Source organism: Crocuta crocuta, unplaced genomic scaffold (assembly GCF_008692635.1).
Source record: "Crocuta crocuta isolate KB4526 unplaced genomic scaffold, BGI_CrCroc_1.0 scaffold112, whole genome shotgun sequence".
Lineage (NCBI taxonomy): Eukaryota > Metazoa > Chordata > Mammalia > Carnivora > Hyaenidae > Crocuta > Crocuta crocuta.
The window spans coordinates 4,946,677-4,962,823 of NW_027528818.1; the positions used below are offsets into that span (position 1 = coordinate 4,946,677).

The following is a 16,147-nucleotide window of genomic DNA, read 5'->3' on the forward strand; positions in this document are numbered from 1 at the left end:
CTCCCTGCTGAGCACAACCACCTCTCATCTCTTAACATGTACAGCTCTAGGAAAGGCCTGGGGTACTAACTGTATAGTGTTCAAAAATGTGAGTTATATAAAACTCAGGATCCATTTATGTGTAATAGCAGGCACAACCCCTCTGATTGCAGACAGGGCAGGTGCTCTTTGGGAGAAGAAAGTCTTCGGGCTAATAGAGACGCAGTTGTCCCCGTCCGGCCCAGGAACCGGGTCCAAGCACCACAGGCAGCGGAGCGGGCGCGAAGCCCGAGGGCGTGCCTGAGGGCCGGCTCCGCAGCTGCAGCCGGGCCTCGCTGGACAGCGCCCCTCCGCGGCGGTTGAGCCCCTCCATCCAGGTGCGCCCTGCACGCGCCTCCGGCCACCGCCTCCTCCCCGCCTGCGGCCGCAAGCGCATGCGNAGACGCGGGGACCTAGTGGCAGCGACTCGGACATCTGAGCTGCCACTGCTGGAAACGGGCCCGCTAGACAGGTGCGTGGGCAGTACGCCGCTTTCCTGCTGCCCTTTGTGCTCCGGCTGGAGTGAGGAATCGGGAGTCGTTGCTTCTCCGCCCAGGGCGGGGATTCCTGGGTCGCACCCTTTGCTTTGGCGACTCGCCAGGCTGAACAGGTTGGGGTCAGGTGACGGGGTGGTTCTTGAGTTCTGGGATGGAGGTGCCCCGAGCGAGGTTCTTGGGTAGGCTCTCCCGTCCTCGAGAGGAGAAAAGCCACCCAAGGACGGCTGGAGTTGATGGCACATCGGGTCCGTTGGGTCCTAGCGAACCGCTGTGTCCACCTGCTGCGCTGAGGCGGGGGCTGGGGCGCAGAGAAGGCTGGTGTCCTCTCCCTCCCGGCCTGCCCCCGAGGGCTTGAGGGGCCCCAGGGAGCCGAGTCCGTTATTCCAGCGGTTACCATCTCAGCCCCGTTCCAACAGCTCAAGTCCCGGTGAGCGCTCGCGAGGGGTGTACGAAAGGCCCGGGCGTGTCTGGGCGCGGTTCACCCCACCCCGCCAGTTTTCACAAAATCGGGAGCAAAAACAGAAAAAGGCTCAGTTTACGCAAGTCCTAGCCTTGTAAAGAAGAAGAGACTCAACTCTCTTTGCGGTGGTGACCTATAATTCCTGGCCACTCCCTAGATGCGCTGCTGGGAGCTCGGTGTGCGCCGCCGGGGACCGAGCTAAAGAGTTGGGTTGAATCCTAATTACTATAGACTCATTATCGCCTAAAGCCTGTTTACGACCTCTATCAAGACACTTTAGCTGATAGTATTTATAGCATCGCCCAAGTAACAAGGGGAAGGCATTTGCTTGGTATTAAAAGCAGATGTCAACAAAGCTCAGAAGGGTAGGTGGGGTGGCAAGGAGCGAGACCCTAAATTGAATGGCCATGGGAAGAAGTCTCAAATTAGAAGAGTTAATTTATTTTGCAACTTTTTGTTGCATAAAAGCCATAAGCCATCAAAACACTGATGTAGTCTTAAGATTTTCTTAAAATATTTTTTAAGAAAAAAATTCTTAAAATTTTTACATCACTCTAGGTCATTTAATCACTCGAGGTAGCCTTCCGTTTGGTCGTTGTAAGTTGTCCTCTTTTCACTTCACAGTTTGCCTTCACATTTAATTGGTTTGGTCTTCCAGTACCATGTAGACCTATCTCAGATGCCTTGGAACGAGATAATCTATATTAGGGGCGCTTGGGTGGCTCAGTTGGTTAAACCTCCAACTCTTGATCCCCGTCAGGTCATGATCTCCTGGTTGGTGAGTCCCGGCCCCATCTCTGGCTCTGTACTGACAGAGTGGAGCCTACTTGGGATTCTCTGTCTCCCTCTCTGCTCCTTCCCGCCCCTCAAAAATAAACTTTTTTTTTAAATTTTAAAAAAGATTATATTATCTAGTTGATAAAGTTAATTATTGTGTATGAATGATTTAAATATGTTGATGGACCTCTAGAAATTGAACAGTGCTGTAAGTTAGCCTTACTGCTTTTCAGTACCTAGTCAGTTTTAGTGCTCTTAATTAGAAAGCTAGAATTCTCCATTTCAATGGACCTTTAAATCATATAGTTTAACTCTTTCACTTGACAAAATGAAAAACAAAACAAGCCCTAAGCAGTTTTAACCTCTTGCCTTTTTAATAATAGAACTAGGAGTTTGGTGTGATGGTACCAAGTTCAGGGTACCTTCTATTATATCATTCTGTAGTTGGGTTTCTCCTGAAGCTGCAGGACAACTAAAACTTTAAAAATAGTGATTTTGAAACACCACTTTTGAGGCATACCAGTGTTGGGGGAGTCCACAGGCAGCCATTGAAACTGAATAGCAGAAAGGCATCTCAGTTATAAGATGTAGCATACAGAAAAGCATTAATGTATTACATAGTTGAGTGTTGAAGAGAAAAGTTTTAAAAGGACAGAACTTATGCTTAGAACTACAGAGAACTACTGTACATTTTTATAAAGAGACTTGTTTTAGAAAACTCGTGCTAGAGAGAAGGTGGAGGATAGATTGGGAGATTGGCAAGACTGGAAGTGAAGAGGCAAAGTGGGAGTTTGTTACTCATCTTCAGAAATGATAGGTTCCTAAATCAGGCTGTGTCATGGGGATGGAATGAGGCATTTAAGAAATGCCCAAATGCATTCAGTTACTAATAACATGGGGGATCAGTGAGAAAGATTAGTCTTGTGATAATGGCAAAGTAACCCAACTGATTTAGCTGACTGGAGGTACGGTAATGGAGGAAGAGAAATGTGTTCAGGAGATCAGAGAAACAGGTTTGGGAGGAAAGACCAAGTTCAGATTAGCAGAAGCTTTGGCACATCCTTGAAGATGGATTGTGATTTGAAATCAAGGAGTGCTTTTTGAGCTGTGGATAAGATTTGGGAGTCTACTTACCTAGTTATTATAGGTAGAAGTCAAGAGTATATATAATGGAAGAAGAGAGCCTGGGGATGGAACCCTAACCCTAAGGAATAGTAACATTTGCAGAAGACTGGAGAAAGTGCCCATGAGGAAGGCAGAGAAGAAGAGAATCAAGAGTCAGGAATGGTGACATAAAAACCAAGGGACAAGATGACACCAAGAAGAAAGCAGTCAGGAGGAGCAGTAGGCGATAGAATTAAAAATGTTCTTGCACTTATTAAGACTTTGTTAGTAGCAACAGTTTCAAAGAAGCTGAATCAGGAATAATGAAAGTATTAGTTTTCATTGCTGCCACAACTAATTACCATAAATGTAGGATCTTAAAGCAATACAGATTTATTTTCTTACAGTTCTTTAGGGCAGAAGTCTGACACAGTCTCACGGAGCTAACTTCAAGGCATAGGCCAGGCATCACTGCTTACTAGAAGCTCTGGGGAAATTCTGCTTCCTTGTTCATTAGGTTGGTGGCCGAACTCTGTTTCTTGTGGTTGTAGGCCTAAGGTTCCTGTTTGTTGACAGTCAGCTGAGGGCTGTTTTCAGCTTCTAGAGACTACTCACATTGCTTGGCTCACAGCCCCCTTCCTACCTCTTCAAGTTCTCTCTGGTGGGTGGTGTTCCTCTTACTCTTCAAATCTCTTCTACCCATCTCTCAAGGACTTCCTTTTATACTTTTCAGGGCCCATGTAATTATATTGGGCCCACCTGGATAATCCAGCATAGTCCCTTTATTTTAGGGTCAGCTAATTAGCAACCTTAATTCCACCCTCAAAGCCCGTTTTGCTATGTGAGGTAACATTCACAAGACCCAAGGATTAGGGTGTAAACATCTTTGGAGGAGGTCTTTATTCTGTCTACCATAGGAAATTAGATGTATTAACAGTTAATGAAAACATAGCTTCTAGCTTTTGTTAAGAAGAAGAGATACCTCGACATACTTCTGTTATCTGGCATGTGATAGTTATAGTTTCGATAGTAAGCCAATTATCTTCTTAAGTGTCTTAAAATTTATGTGAGCATTGTAAAACTTTAAAGGATCATAGTAATGTAAGGTGTTACCATGAAGTTTGTAGTTTTTATATTTTTATATAGTCTTAAGCTGCTTTAAAATCTCTGCTGGAAATATTTTAAAAGTCATTTAAACTATATATGCATAAGTCATAGTTTGGATATACATAAAAATTGGATTTTCAAGTATAAAACCCACAGAAACCGGTTTGTATGTCTAAAGGAAGGAATAGAATATATTTAACTTTACATTTATTTCTTATTTTTGAGTGAGAGAGAGAACGCACACAAGCAGAGGAGGGGCAGAGAGTGAAGGTAACACAGAATCTGAAGCAGTTCCCCAGTTACCAACTCTCAGAACTTATTTACTTTTCTTTTTTTTTTTAAGATTTTATTTTTAAGTAATCTTTATACCGAGCATGAGGCTCAAACTCACAACCCTGAGATCAAGAGTCTCATGCTCCATCATCTGAGTCAGCCAAGCACCCCAGACCTTATTTACTTTTCTCTCACTTATTATGGTTTTCATGTAATACCTGGGCTATTTGTTTGATGTCTGCTTTTTATCCTAGATTAGAACCTCCTTCAGATCAAGGGCTATGTACATTATGGTAATTACTGTAAATTCAGCGTCTAAATTAATTCCTGGCACATAATTGGCAGTCACAAATATTTGTTAAAAGAATTTGTGAATGGTGAATTTTATTATCTGTCAGCTAACCTTCCCTGAATTTCTGGGCACATCAGCCATCATGATTAATAAATCCTTGATGCAACTTATTCTGAAGCATTCCCGTTTCTTCTGTGAGGAAATAACTGCATTTCAAATGGAGTCTCGCAGCTTCTTTGGAAGAAGGCTGACATCTAAGATGCCGCTATTACCTGCCTCTCTACCTCATTTGTGATCTTTCAAAGTGGATTTTCTATGTGTTACATAGAAAACTCTAAGAATGCCCTCTAATTGTGGTGAGAATTTGTGCAGTTTGATTTTTGTGATATGGTAACGCAAAAGCTTTTAATCTGATATTTTTGTTTACTGTCTTTCCTAGTAAATTATGAATTGGGTTGTTAAAATGCTGTCTGTAGCAAGATTCTGAAATAACTCATAGTGAGAGATGTTTCTTCATATAGAGTAGAAATTAAAAATATTAATTTCCCCATATTAAATTAGATCATAAAATTGCAAACTTTCTGCACCATTATCTCTTTTCTCTACAGAAATATGTTTACTGTGATAAGTTTTACCAATGTTTTAACAAACTTTAGAAGGCCAGTGTTAGAAGTACTGATATAACTATTTTTCTCTCAAGACAATAAAGACATTTATTATGTAAGGATTCAGTCCATACATTTTTCTAGCACTGAATTCTAAAAGAGGATTTTTCTCTTTAAAGATCTTGTAGACTTTTGTAGACAATGAAAACTCATTTTATTTTTGGCTTTCCTTTAATTGTGTAGAAATCATTTTGCTAAATGTATTGCTGCAGTACTGCATCAGCAACAAACTCATCCTAGCTGGTTGCTTAGTAATATCTAGTCCCTCTGCCACCTGACCTTTTTTTCCCCTCTTATGTACGCATTCATTCATTCATTCTGTGCACATGTATGTGTTCCTGTTTACCACATGCCAGCGCTCTTGGGTACTGCGAATACAGAAATGACAAGGAGTTCCAGTCCTCAGCAACCTTATACTTCTGTCTGTTTTTTTTGTTGTTGCTGTTTTGCATGATACCTCAGGCTATTTTTTGGAACTATGTAGAAGTAGTCTAAATCCTAAATACATAGGTAAGTATATTTTTATTTAACATTACTTTTAAAATGAGCCTAGTATGACCAAAATAATACTTTTATATCCAGGATTTCATCTCTGTTCATTTCACTAACCTCAGACCTCAGTAGTTTCTCACCTTCTAGGATCAGATCCAGACTTCTTGGAATGTTTTGTAGTACTACGGTGTCTGAACTCCCAGAAAGGTGTTATTTTCAACTATTCTTTCTGCTTTTTCGGTTCTTTTTCTACTGTTTGCTATATTGCTTGAGGTATTTTCATTATTTCTCGGTTTTTCTGATTTAGAAAAAAAAATGCCTGGTTTTAGTCAAAAGTATGTATTAGTTAAGGTAGTGCTCAAAGAGAAAATAAAACTGTCCCGGAGACCTAACAACAATTTCTGGTTGCTGGCATTCTGGAGGAGTGTGTCAACTTGACTGAACCACGAGGTGCTCAGATATATTTAGACATTATCCTGGGTGTGTATGTGAGGGTGTTTTGGGATGAGGCTAAAATTTGAATGATAGACTGAGTGAGGCAGATTGCCCTGCCCAGTATGGGTAGGCTTCATCCAGTCAGTTGAAGGCCTGAATTGAACAGAAAGGCTGACCCTCTAGTGAGGAAGAGGGAATTCCTCCTGCCTGACTGTTTGAGCTGAGACTTCGGTCTTTTTCTGTCTTTGGATTTGAACTGAAGCATTAGTGGTGTGTGAGTCCCGGGCCTGCTGGCTTTCAGACTGGAACTTCTACCATTGGCTTTCCTGGCTCTCAGGCCTTCAGACTCAGACTACAACTATGTCATTGGTTTTCTGGGTCTTTCAGAAAACTTCAAGGAAAATATAGCCCAGTAATGTCCCCTGGAAAAAGAGAAGAAAACTTGGTGATCAGCTGGCAGTCTCTTTCACACTTTACAACAATTATTGTGATTGTTTTTTCTTTTAACGCTCTAGCAGCTACCTTCGATGTGAGAGTGAGCATTACTTCAATACCAGTAAATGAGCTGCACTTTATAATTTGTGATTGCAGGCTCACAGTGGAGATTCAATAGAGCTTTTAGGTAATATTGCTTAAACTCTTTGAGGTATATCAGGCTGCTTCGTCTTGGTTTCAGAGATTATTGAGAATGGCATCTCATGCTTGGCCAAAGTTACGTATGCTTTAATTTGCTATTGAATCAGTGCAGAAGCAATGCAGAGAACATATATGAGATGAAGGGCACATGAAGATGGGTGTATTTCTCTAGTGCATCCCTTCTACCTCATGAAGGCACAAATGCTGTTTGGTGATTTTAGCAATCTGTGTGGAATGAGGAAATACACAGGAAGCTTAGAACCCGAGGGCCTGCCCTCTTTTATATGTTTATAAGTGGAAGTAGAGGGGATAGTATCAGCATTAAATGTTCTGCCTTATACCATATAAACAAGTGCTGACTACACTAAAATTGTATAATTTAGGACAACCATATAAATCAATAAGGAAATAGAGGACTTGAACAACACTGTATACCAATTGGACCTAATAGACATATACAGAACACTCCATCTAACAAGAGAAAGAAAAATTAATAGCAATCAATTGAAATAAATATTAATACCAGTCTTCCTCAAACTCTTCCAAAAAATAAAAGAGGAGAGAATACTTTCAAAGTCATTCTATGAGAGCAATGTTACCCAGATACCAAAGCCAGGCAAAGACACTGCAAGGAAAGTACTCACCAATATCCCTGATGAATAATGATACAAATACATTTTTTAAGTTCATTTATTTATTTTTAAAGAGACAGAGACAGCACAAGTCAGGGAGGGGCAGAGAGAAAGGGGAAGAGAGAATCCTAAGCAAGCTCTACAATGCCAGTGCAGAGCCCATTACAGGGCTTGAACTCATGAAACAGCAAGATAATGATCTGAGCTAAAACCAAGAGTCAGACGCTTAACCAACCGAGCCACCCAGGCTCCCTGAAGTAATTATTTTTCTTAAGTACACATGGAATATTTTGTAGGATAGACCATACGTTAGGCCAAAAAACATATCTTAATAAATTTTTTAGTGACTGAAATCATACATAGTATTTTTTCCAATTACAATGTAATAAACTTAGAAATCAATAGCATAAGGAAAACAGGAAAATCCACAAATATTTGGAAATTAAACAACACACTCTTAAACATACCAAAAGGTCAAAGAGGAAATCATAAGGAAATTAGAAAATATCTTGAGATAAATCAAAACAGAAACGCAGCATACCAAAACTTACGGGATACAATGAAAGTTTTGCAAAAAGGGAAATATATAGCTATTGATGTTTACATTAAAAAATAAAGATCTAAAATTTACAACCTAACTTTATACCCTTAAGGAACTAGAAAAACTCATATGAGAAGAAGGAAAAAATAATAAAGATTAGGTGAAGGAAAGAAATAATAAAGATTAGGTGAGAGAAATGGAATAGAGAGTAGATACACAATAGAGAAAATCACTGAAACTAAGAGTTGGTTTTTTGAAAATATCAACAAAATTAAGCAATTTTTAGCTATATTGAGTACGGAAAAAAAAAGACTCAGAAGTGAAAGAGGGGACGTTACACCTGAATCTGTAGCTATAAAAAGGACTAGAATACTATGAACAATTATATGCCAATATCTGGAACAATAGAATCTATTAAGACTAAATCATGATGAAGTAGAAAATCTGAACAGAACTATAACTTGAAAGGAGATTGAATCAGTAATCAAAAACCTTCCAACAAATAAAAGCCTAGGAGCAAATGGCTTAACTAACAAAGTCTATCAAACATTGAGAGAAAAGTTATTACCAGACCTACTCTAATTCTTGTGAAAAACTGAAGAAGGAATGCTTCCAAACTTATTCTGTGAAGGTAGCATTACTCTGATACCAAAGCCAGACAAACTACAAGAAAACTACAGACCAATATCCATGAATATTGATGCCACAATCCTTAATAAAATACTACCAAATAGAATTCAGCAGCATATGAAAAAGATTATACACCATGAACAAGTGGCATTTATTTCCAGTATGCAAGGATGGTTCAACATATGAAAATCAATTAATGTACTTAACACATTATCAAAATGGGGGCGGGGGGACGTGATTATCTCAGTTGATGTAGAAACAGCATTTGACAAGATTCAGCACCTTTTTATGATAGACACTCAAGAAACTATGAATAGAAAGAAACTACCTTTAATAGGAATAATACAATAAAGGCCATATGTAGAAAGCCAACAACATTACTCTCAGGGGTGAATGACTGAAAACTTTTCCTCTAAGAACTAGAACAAAACAAATATGCCTGTTTTAACATTTCTATTCAACATAATTTTAGGAGTCTTGGCAGAAGCAATTAGGCAAGGAAAAGAAATAAAACTGAAAAGAAATAAAAATTTATTCATATATAACATGATCTTGTATGTAGAAAACACCTAAAGACTCTACCAAAAAATGTTAGAACTAATCAAGGGGCTTGCCAGAGGCTTGAGGGAGGGAGAATGAGAGTGTTGTTGCTTAATGGTATAGAGTTATGGCTGTACAAGATGAAGAGTGTTCTGGAGATTGGTTATACAACAGTGTAAATATACTACTGAATTGAACAATTAAAATTGGTTTATTTTTTTTTAACATTTATTTATTTTTGAGAGACAGAGAGACAGTGTGTGAGCAGGGGAGGGGCCGAGAGAGTGGGAGACACAGAATCCGAAGCAGGCTCCAGTCAGCACAGCTCAACACAGGGCTCGAACTCAAAAACCATGAGATCATGACCTGAGCCAAAGTCAGCTGCTTAACCTACTGAGCCACCCAGGCACCCCTAAAATTGGTTTAAATGGTAGCTTATATGTTCTGTATTCTACCACAATTAAAAACATTTATTTAACTACACAAATTAGTTACTTGTGTTTTGTGGTAGTACCCCATTGTCAGGCCTCTCAAAGTTCCAATATAGGCCTGGCCATGTTTTACCACTTCCTTAAAGAAATGATATGTGACAAACTTCATAGTTTTGTTTGGAGATTGATGACATATTGGTACCATAGTGTAATAACTTTCAAGTAATACTGTGACCTTCGTGATTTTTTTTTTTTTGAGAGAGAAAGAGAGAGAGAAAAGGGGGGCTCACCTGTGGCTCGTGTTTTACCCAAAGTCGGGCTCGTGTTCACCCAAGACAGGGCTGGAGCTCACCCAATGTGGGACTTGAACTCACAAACCGTGAGATCATGACCTGAATAGAAGTCAGATGCTTAATGACTGAGCCATCCACACAACCCAGCCTTCATGATTTAATTCTCAATTGTCAGCTGGTGCATCACTGAATAATAATAGAGCACTCAAGAATTAGGCAGAAATTATTAGGTCTGTATTTCTAATTTTTTAAAAAAAGGAATAAGCAGCAGCAATGACCTTTAACTACATCATTTTTAAATGGAGACTATTTTCTGTAGAACTGTATTACCTACAGAATGGTTTGTGACCAATTTTATTTTTAAGCATTTCACTTCTGTTTTAAGGTAATATATTCATTTCTGGATAAATATCATAATAACTTAATACTAATAACCTAAATGTGAGAAATTTTCAGGAGACTCGAAAGCATATGCTATTACAATTTTTGTAATTTCTTTCCATTGCTTTATCAAAAAGCATATAATAATGCAGTGGGATAAGATTAAATTTAGAGGTAGCATGGTATATTAATGTACAGTTCTAGATTCTGATCCTGTTTCATATTTCCAATGCATGTGACATTTGCAGAGTTTTTAAATCTGATTTCAGTTTGGAGATTGGAAGTAATAATGCCTATCCTATTCATGTCCTGGGCTGCAGAGATTAATTTGGCTCATCCCTTTATGCAAATTAATGATCATAGTCCTAGAACTTTAGAGAAGAGACAGATTTTAAGATAAAAGACTTTCAAAACTTTTTTTTCCTTGAAGCTTTGTGTACTATTTATTTCTACAGAAAAGTTAGAAAGAACTATAATATAAAAAAGAGAATGGGATTGCTCTGGTTGATGTAAGAATAGGATTCCAGAGAGAGCACTGCATGCTTGGTTTTCCCTTATCTTTCCCCAACAGCCCAATACACTAGAGCTCAAACAAAGCACTTCGAACATATTTTTTTCAACAAATTAATTATTAAGAAACTAAAGGGTGTTTTCATTTTGAAGGAAGAGATATGGGCCACCAGTGATACTAGTGTTCATTATTACTACTATTATTTTATGCATTTCTATTTTACTCAGATGTTACTGATAGTCAAGCAAAAGACTTTACTACATTATGTAAATCATGCAAAGCTTGTAAAACTTTAGAACAATGAAGCTTTTAGAATTATTGTAATTTTTTAGAATGTTTATTTATTTTGAGAGAGTTGGAGAGAGTGCATTTGAGCATGCATGCATGCATTGCGGAGGGGCAGAGAGAGAGGGAAAATGAGAATCCTAACCAAGCTCCTTGCTATCAGCACAGAGCCCAACATGGGGCTTGATCTCACAAACCATGAGATCATGAACTGAGCCAAAATCAAGAGTTGGAGGCTTAACCAACTGGACCACCCAGGCACCCCTGAAGCCTTAGAATTATTAACAATTAATAAGCAATTTGCAAATGCACTCATTTCTCTGCCAATAAGTCCAAAGATTTTTAAATAAACCTATGTATGGTTATTGAGTCCAATTGAGCTCTTTAAATTTACTTTCTCAGTTACACCTTTTTTTTTTTTTTTTTATGATTCGGAGAATTCTCAAACTCTTCTAACAGATAACAGCATGCATCATTTTTTGGTGTTGTCTTTGTCCATAAAGACACACTTTTTAATACAGAATATTCCTATTGTAGAGTAGTGTCATTTAAAATAAACAAATGCAGGGGTGCCTGGGTGGCTGAGTTGGTTAAGCCTCTGACTTTGGCTTAGGTCTTCATCTCACAGTCCGTGAGTTTGAGCTCCACATCAGGCTCTATGTAGCCAGCTCAGAGCCTGGAGCCTGCTTCAGATTCTGTGTCTCCCTCTCCCTCTGCCCATCCCCCACAAATGCTCTCTTTCTGTCTCTCAAAAGTAAATAAACGTTAAAAAATTTTTTTGATAAAATAAAATAAACAAATGCATTTTTCAAGCTAAACTTTAGTATTTCAGTTAGTGTCCTTTAGAAGAAATCAAGGCTAACTGGCTTCCATATTCACATAAAGTTTTGATCTCATTAGGGAAGGTTCTAATCACAAGTCAGTGAAACCAGGAGCTGGTTCTTTGAAAACAACAAAGTTGATAAACGTCTAACAAGACTCGTTAAAAAAAAGAGAGAGAGGACCTAGATAAACAAAATTACTAATGAAAGAGGAGAAATAACAAATGACACCACAGAAATACAAACAGTTGTAACAGAATATTATAAAAAGCTATATGCCAACAAATTGGACAACGTAGAAGAAGTGGGTAAATTCCTAGAAACAAACATATAACCTACCAAAACTAAAACAAGAAGAAATAGAAAATTTGAACAGACCGATTACCAGCAATGAAATTGAAGCTGTAATCAAAAAACCCCAACAAACAAAAGTACAGTACAGATGGCCTCACAGGCAAATTCTACCAAAAATTTAAAAGTCTTTTTTTTTTTAAGTTTATGTATATATTTTGAGAGAAAGAGAGAATGTGAGCAGGGGAGGGGCAAAGAGGGAGAGGAGTTAGAGAATTCCAAGCAGGCTCTGCACTGGCAGTGGCAGCACAGAGCCTGGAGCCTGACGGGCTCAACGTGGGCTGGACACAGGGCTGGACGTAGGGCTGACACGAGGCTTGAACCCACGAGCTGTGAGATCTTGAACTGAGCCAAAACCAGGAGTCAGTCTCTTAACCAACTGAGCAACCCAGGTGCCCCAAATTCTACCAAACATTTAAAGAAGAGTAATACTCATTCTTCTCAAACTATTTCAAAAAACACAACAGGAAGGAAAACTTCCAAATTCATTCTATGAGGCCAGTACCATCCTGATACCAAAACCAGATAAAGACATCACAAAAAAAGAGAACTACAGGCCAACATCTCTCATAAATATAGATGCATAAATCCTCAACAAAATATTAGCAAACTGAATTCAACAATATATTTAAAAAATCATACACTATGATCAAGTGGGATTTATTCTCGGGATGCAAGTGTTGTTCAATACTTGCAAAACAACATGATACATCACATCAGTAAGAGAAATGATGAAAACCGTATGATTATTTCAATAGATGTAGAAAAACATTTGACAGAGTACAACATCCATTCATGATAAAAAACCCTCTGCACAGTAGTTATAGAGGGAACATATCTCAAAATAATAGAGGCTTTATATAAAAAAAACCCACAGCAACACAGTACTCAGTGATGAAAAACAGCTTTCCCCCCTAAGGTCAGGAACAACACAAAGATGTTTATTCTCACCACTTTTATTCAACATAATACTGAAAGTCCTAGCCACAGCAATTCGACAACATAAAAAAAAATAATAAAAGGCATCCAAATTGGTAAGGAAGAAGTAAAACTTTCAGTATTCGCAGATGACGTGATAACTATATATAGAAAACGTGTAAGACTCTACCAAAAACTACTAGAACTGATAACTTAAGTTTGCAAGATACAAAATCAATGTATAGAAATGTGTTGCATTCCTATATGCTAATAATGAAGCAGCAGAAAGTGAAATTAAGATAATCTCATTTACAATTACACCTAAGGCAATAAAATATCTAGGAATAAACTTAACCAAAGAGGTGAAATACCTGTACTCTGAAAACTAGCTAACGTTGATGAAAGAAATTCAGGATTACTCAAAGAAATGGAAAGACATTCCATGCTCATGGGTTGGAAGAACAAATATTGTTAAAATGTCTATACTACCCAAAACAATCTACAGATTTAATGCAATCCCTATCAAAATACCAACAGTGATTTTCACAGAAATAAAAAAAAATCTTAAAATGTATACAGAACCAGAAAGGCCCTCAAATGGCCAAAACAACCTTGAAAAACAAAACTGGAGGTATCACAATTCCAGACTTCAAGTTATATTATGAAGCAGTAGTAATTAAAACAGTATGGTACTGGCATAAAAGTAGACACATAGATTAATGGAATAGAATGGAAAACCCAGAAATAAACCCACAATTATATGGTCAAGTAATCTTTAATAAAGGAGGAATGAATATATAATGAGAAAAGTCCTTTCAACAAATGGTATTGGGAAAACTGTACAGCAACATGCAAAAGAATGAAACTGGACCATTTTCTTTCACCATACACAAAAACAAGCTCAAAATGGATTAAAGACCTGAAACCATAAAAATCCTTGAAGGGAGCATAGGCAGTAATCTCTCTGACATCAACTATAGCAACATTTTTTCTAGATTTGTCTCCTGAGGCAAGGGAAATAAAAGCAAAAACTATTGGGACTACATCAAAATAAAAAGTTTGCACAGTGAAGGAAACAATCAACAAAACTAAAATGCAACCTATGGAATGGAAGATCTTTGTAAATGACATAGCTGATAACGGGTTAGGATCTAAAATATACAAAGAACTGATACAACTCAACACCCAAAAAACAAATAATCTAATTAAAAATGGACAAAACACATGGGCAGATATTTCCTCAAAAAATAAAAAAGACATACAGGTGGGGAACAGACACATGAGAAGATACTCAGTATCACTCATCATCAGGGAAATGCAAATCAAAACTACAATGAGCTATCATCTCACACCTGTCAGAATGGCTAAAATCAAAAACACAAGAAACGTGTTGTCAAGGATGTGGAGAAAAAGGAACCCTTTTGCACTGTTGGTAGGAATAAAAATTGGTGCAGTCATTGTGGAAAAGAGTATGCAGGTTCCTCAAAAAATTAAAAGTAGAACCTCCCTATGATCCTGTAATCACACTACTGGGTAGTTACACCCAAAACACAAAAACACTAATTCATGGGATGTAGCCAAATCATGGAAGCAGCCCAAGTTTCCACTGATGGACTGATAGAACAAGAGAGTGTTATGCTGAATGAAATAAGGCAATCAGAGAAACACAAATACCATGTGATCTCACTCATATGTGGAATTTAAGAAACAAAACAAAAGAATAGGGAAAAAGAGACAAACCAAGAAACAGACTCTTAACTATAGAGAACAAACAGATGGTTACCAGAGGGAAGGTGGATGGGTAGATGGGAGTTATAGGGGATGGGGATTAAAAAAAAAAAAAAGAATGGTTATAATCAGTTGGGCTAACTATATGGGGAAAAGCTTTATATAATCTGATATTTCTTTTTTTTTTAATGTTTTATTTATTTCTAGGAGAGAGAGAGAGACAGCGTGAGCAGGGGAGGGTCAGAGAGAGAGGAAGTCACAGACTCTGAAACAGGCTCCAGGCTCTGGGCTGGCAGTCAGCACAGAGCCCGACACGGGGCTCGAACCCACGAACTGCGAGATCATGACCTGAGCCGAAGTCAGATGCTTAACCAACTGAGCCACCCAGGCACCCCTGATACTTCTTTTCTAAAAATAGCTTTATTATTACAGTATTTGCACTTTCAAGTTCACTTGTTTAATGTGTGAAAGTCAGTGGGTTTTAATATACTTACAGAGTTCTATAACCATTACCATATCCAATTTTAGAACATTTTCATTACCCCCAAAAAACCTTACATCCCTTAATCTTTTATTCCTATTCCTTTCGCTGGGTACTCACTGAATCTATTTTCTGTTTCTATAAATTTCTCTATTTCTTTTCAGTGGGATCATACAATATGGAGTCTTTTAGTACTAGCTTATTTCATTCATCATGTTTTTTGAGATTCATCTATCTTGAACATATCAGTATTCTATTTGGTTTTATTGCTAAGTAATATTTTATTGTATAGATAGCCCATATGTTGTCTAACCATTAGTTGATGGATATTTGGGTTGCTTTTACTTTTTGGCTATCATGAAAATGTTTCTTTAGGCATCCATGTTTAAGTTTTTGTGTAGATATCTGTTTTCATTTCTCTTGGGCAGATACTTAGTAGTGGAATTGCTAGGTTATAGGGTAATTCTATTTTTAACATTTTAAAAACTGACATACTGTTTTTCAAAACTTACATCATTATATGTTCCTACCAACAATATATAAAGGTACCAATTTTTTCACATCCTGTCAGCAGTTGTTATTGTCTCTTTTTGATTATAGCCATTCTAGTGGGTGTGAATTGCTAATCTCATACCAGTGTTTCTAACACAGACCAATGTAGGTCTACAGAAATGTTCTGGAACATCTAAGAGTTCTAAGAATTTACTTTAAAAAAATTTTTCATGTTGATGGTAACTTTGGGGAAAAAAAGTAATAGAACTGTACTATGGATCATCTGGATCACTGACCACCTTATAACCAAGGACTGCCACACTAGTTCAGTATCCATGTTTACTTTGTGTTTGAAA

General features: G+C 37.9%; 1 protein-coding gene across 1 annotated transcript in view; it reads left to right on the forward strand.

Moving 5' to 3' along the window:
• The first annotated feature begins 420 nt into the window (after nt 1-420).
• CLGN (calmegin) overlaps nt 421-16,147 on the forward strand; it is a 54,897-nt gene continuing 39,170 nt past the window's right edge. Inside the window, exon 1 of the mRNA XM_077755948.1 lies at nt 421-490. The gene's annotated coding sequence lies outside the window, so the exon portion shown is untranslated. The remainder of the gene's footprint in view (nt 491-16,147) is intronic.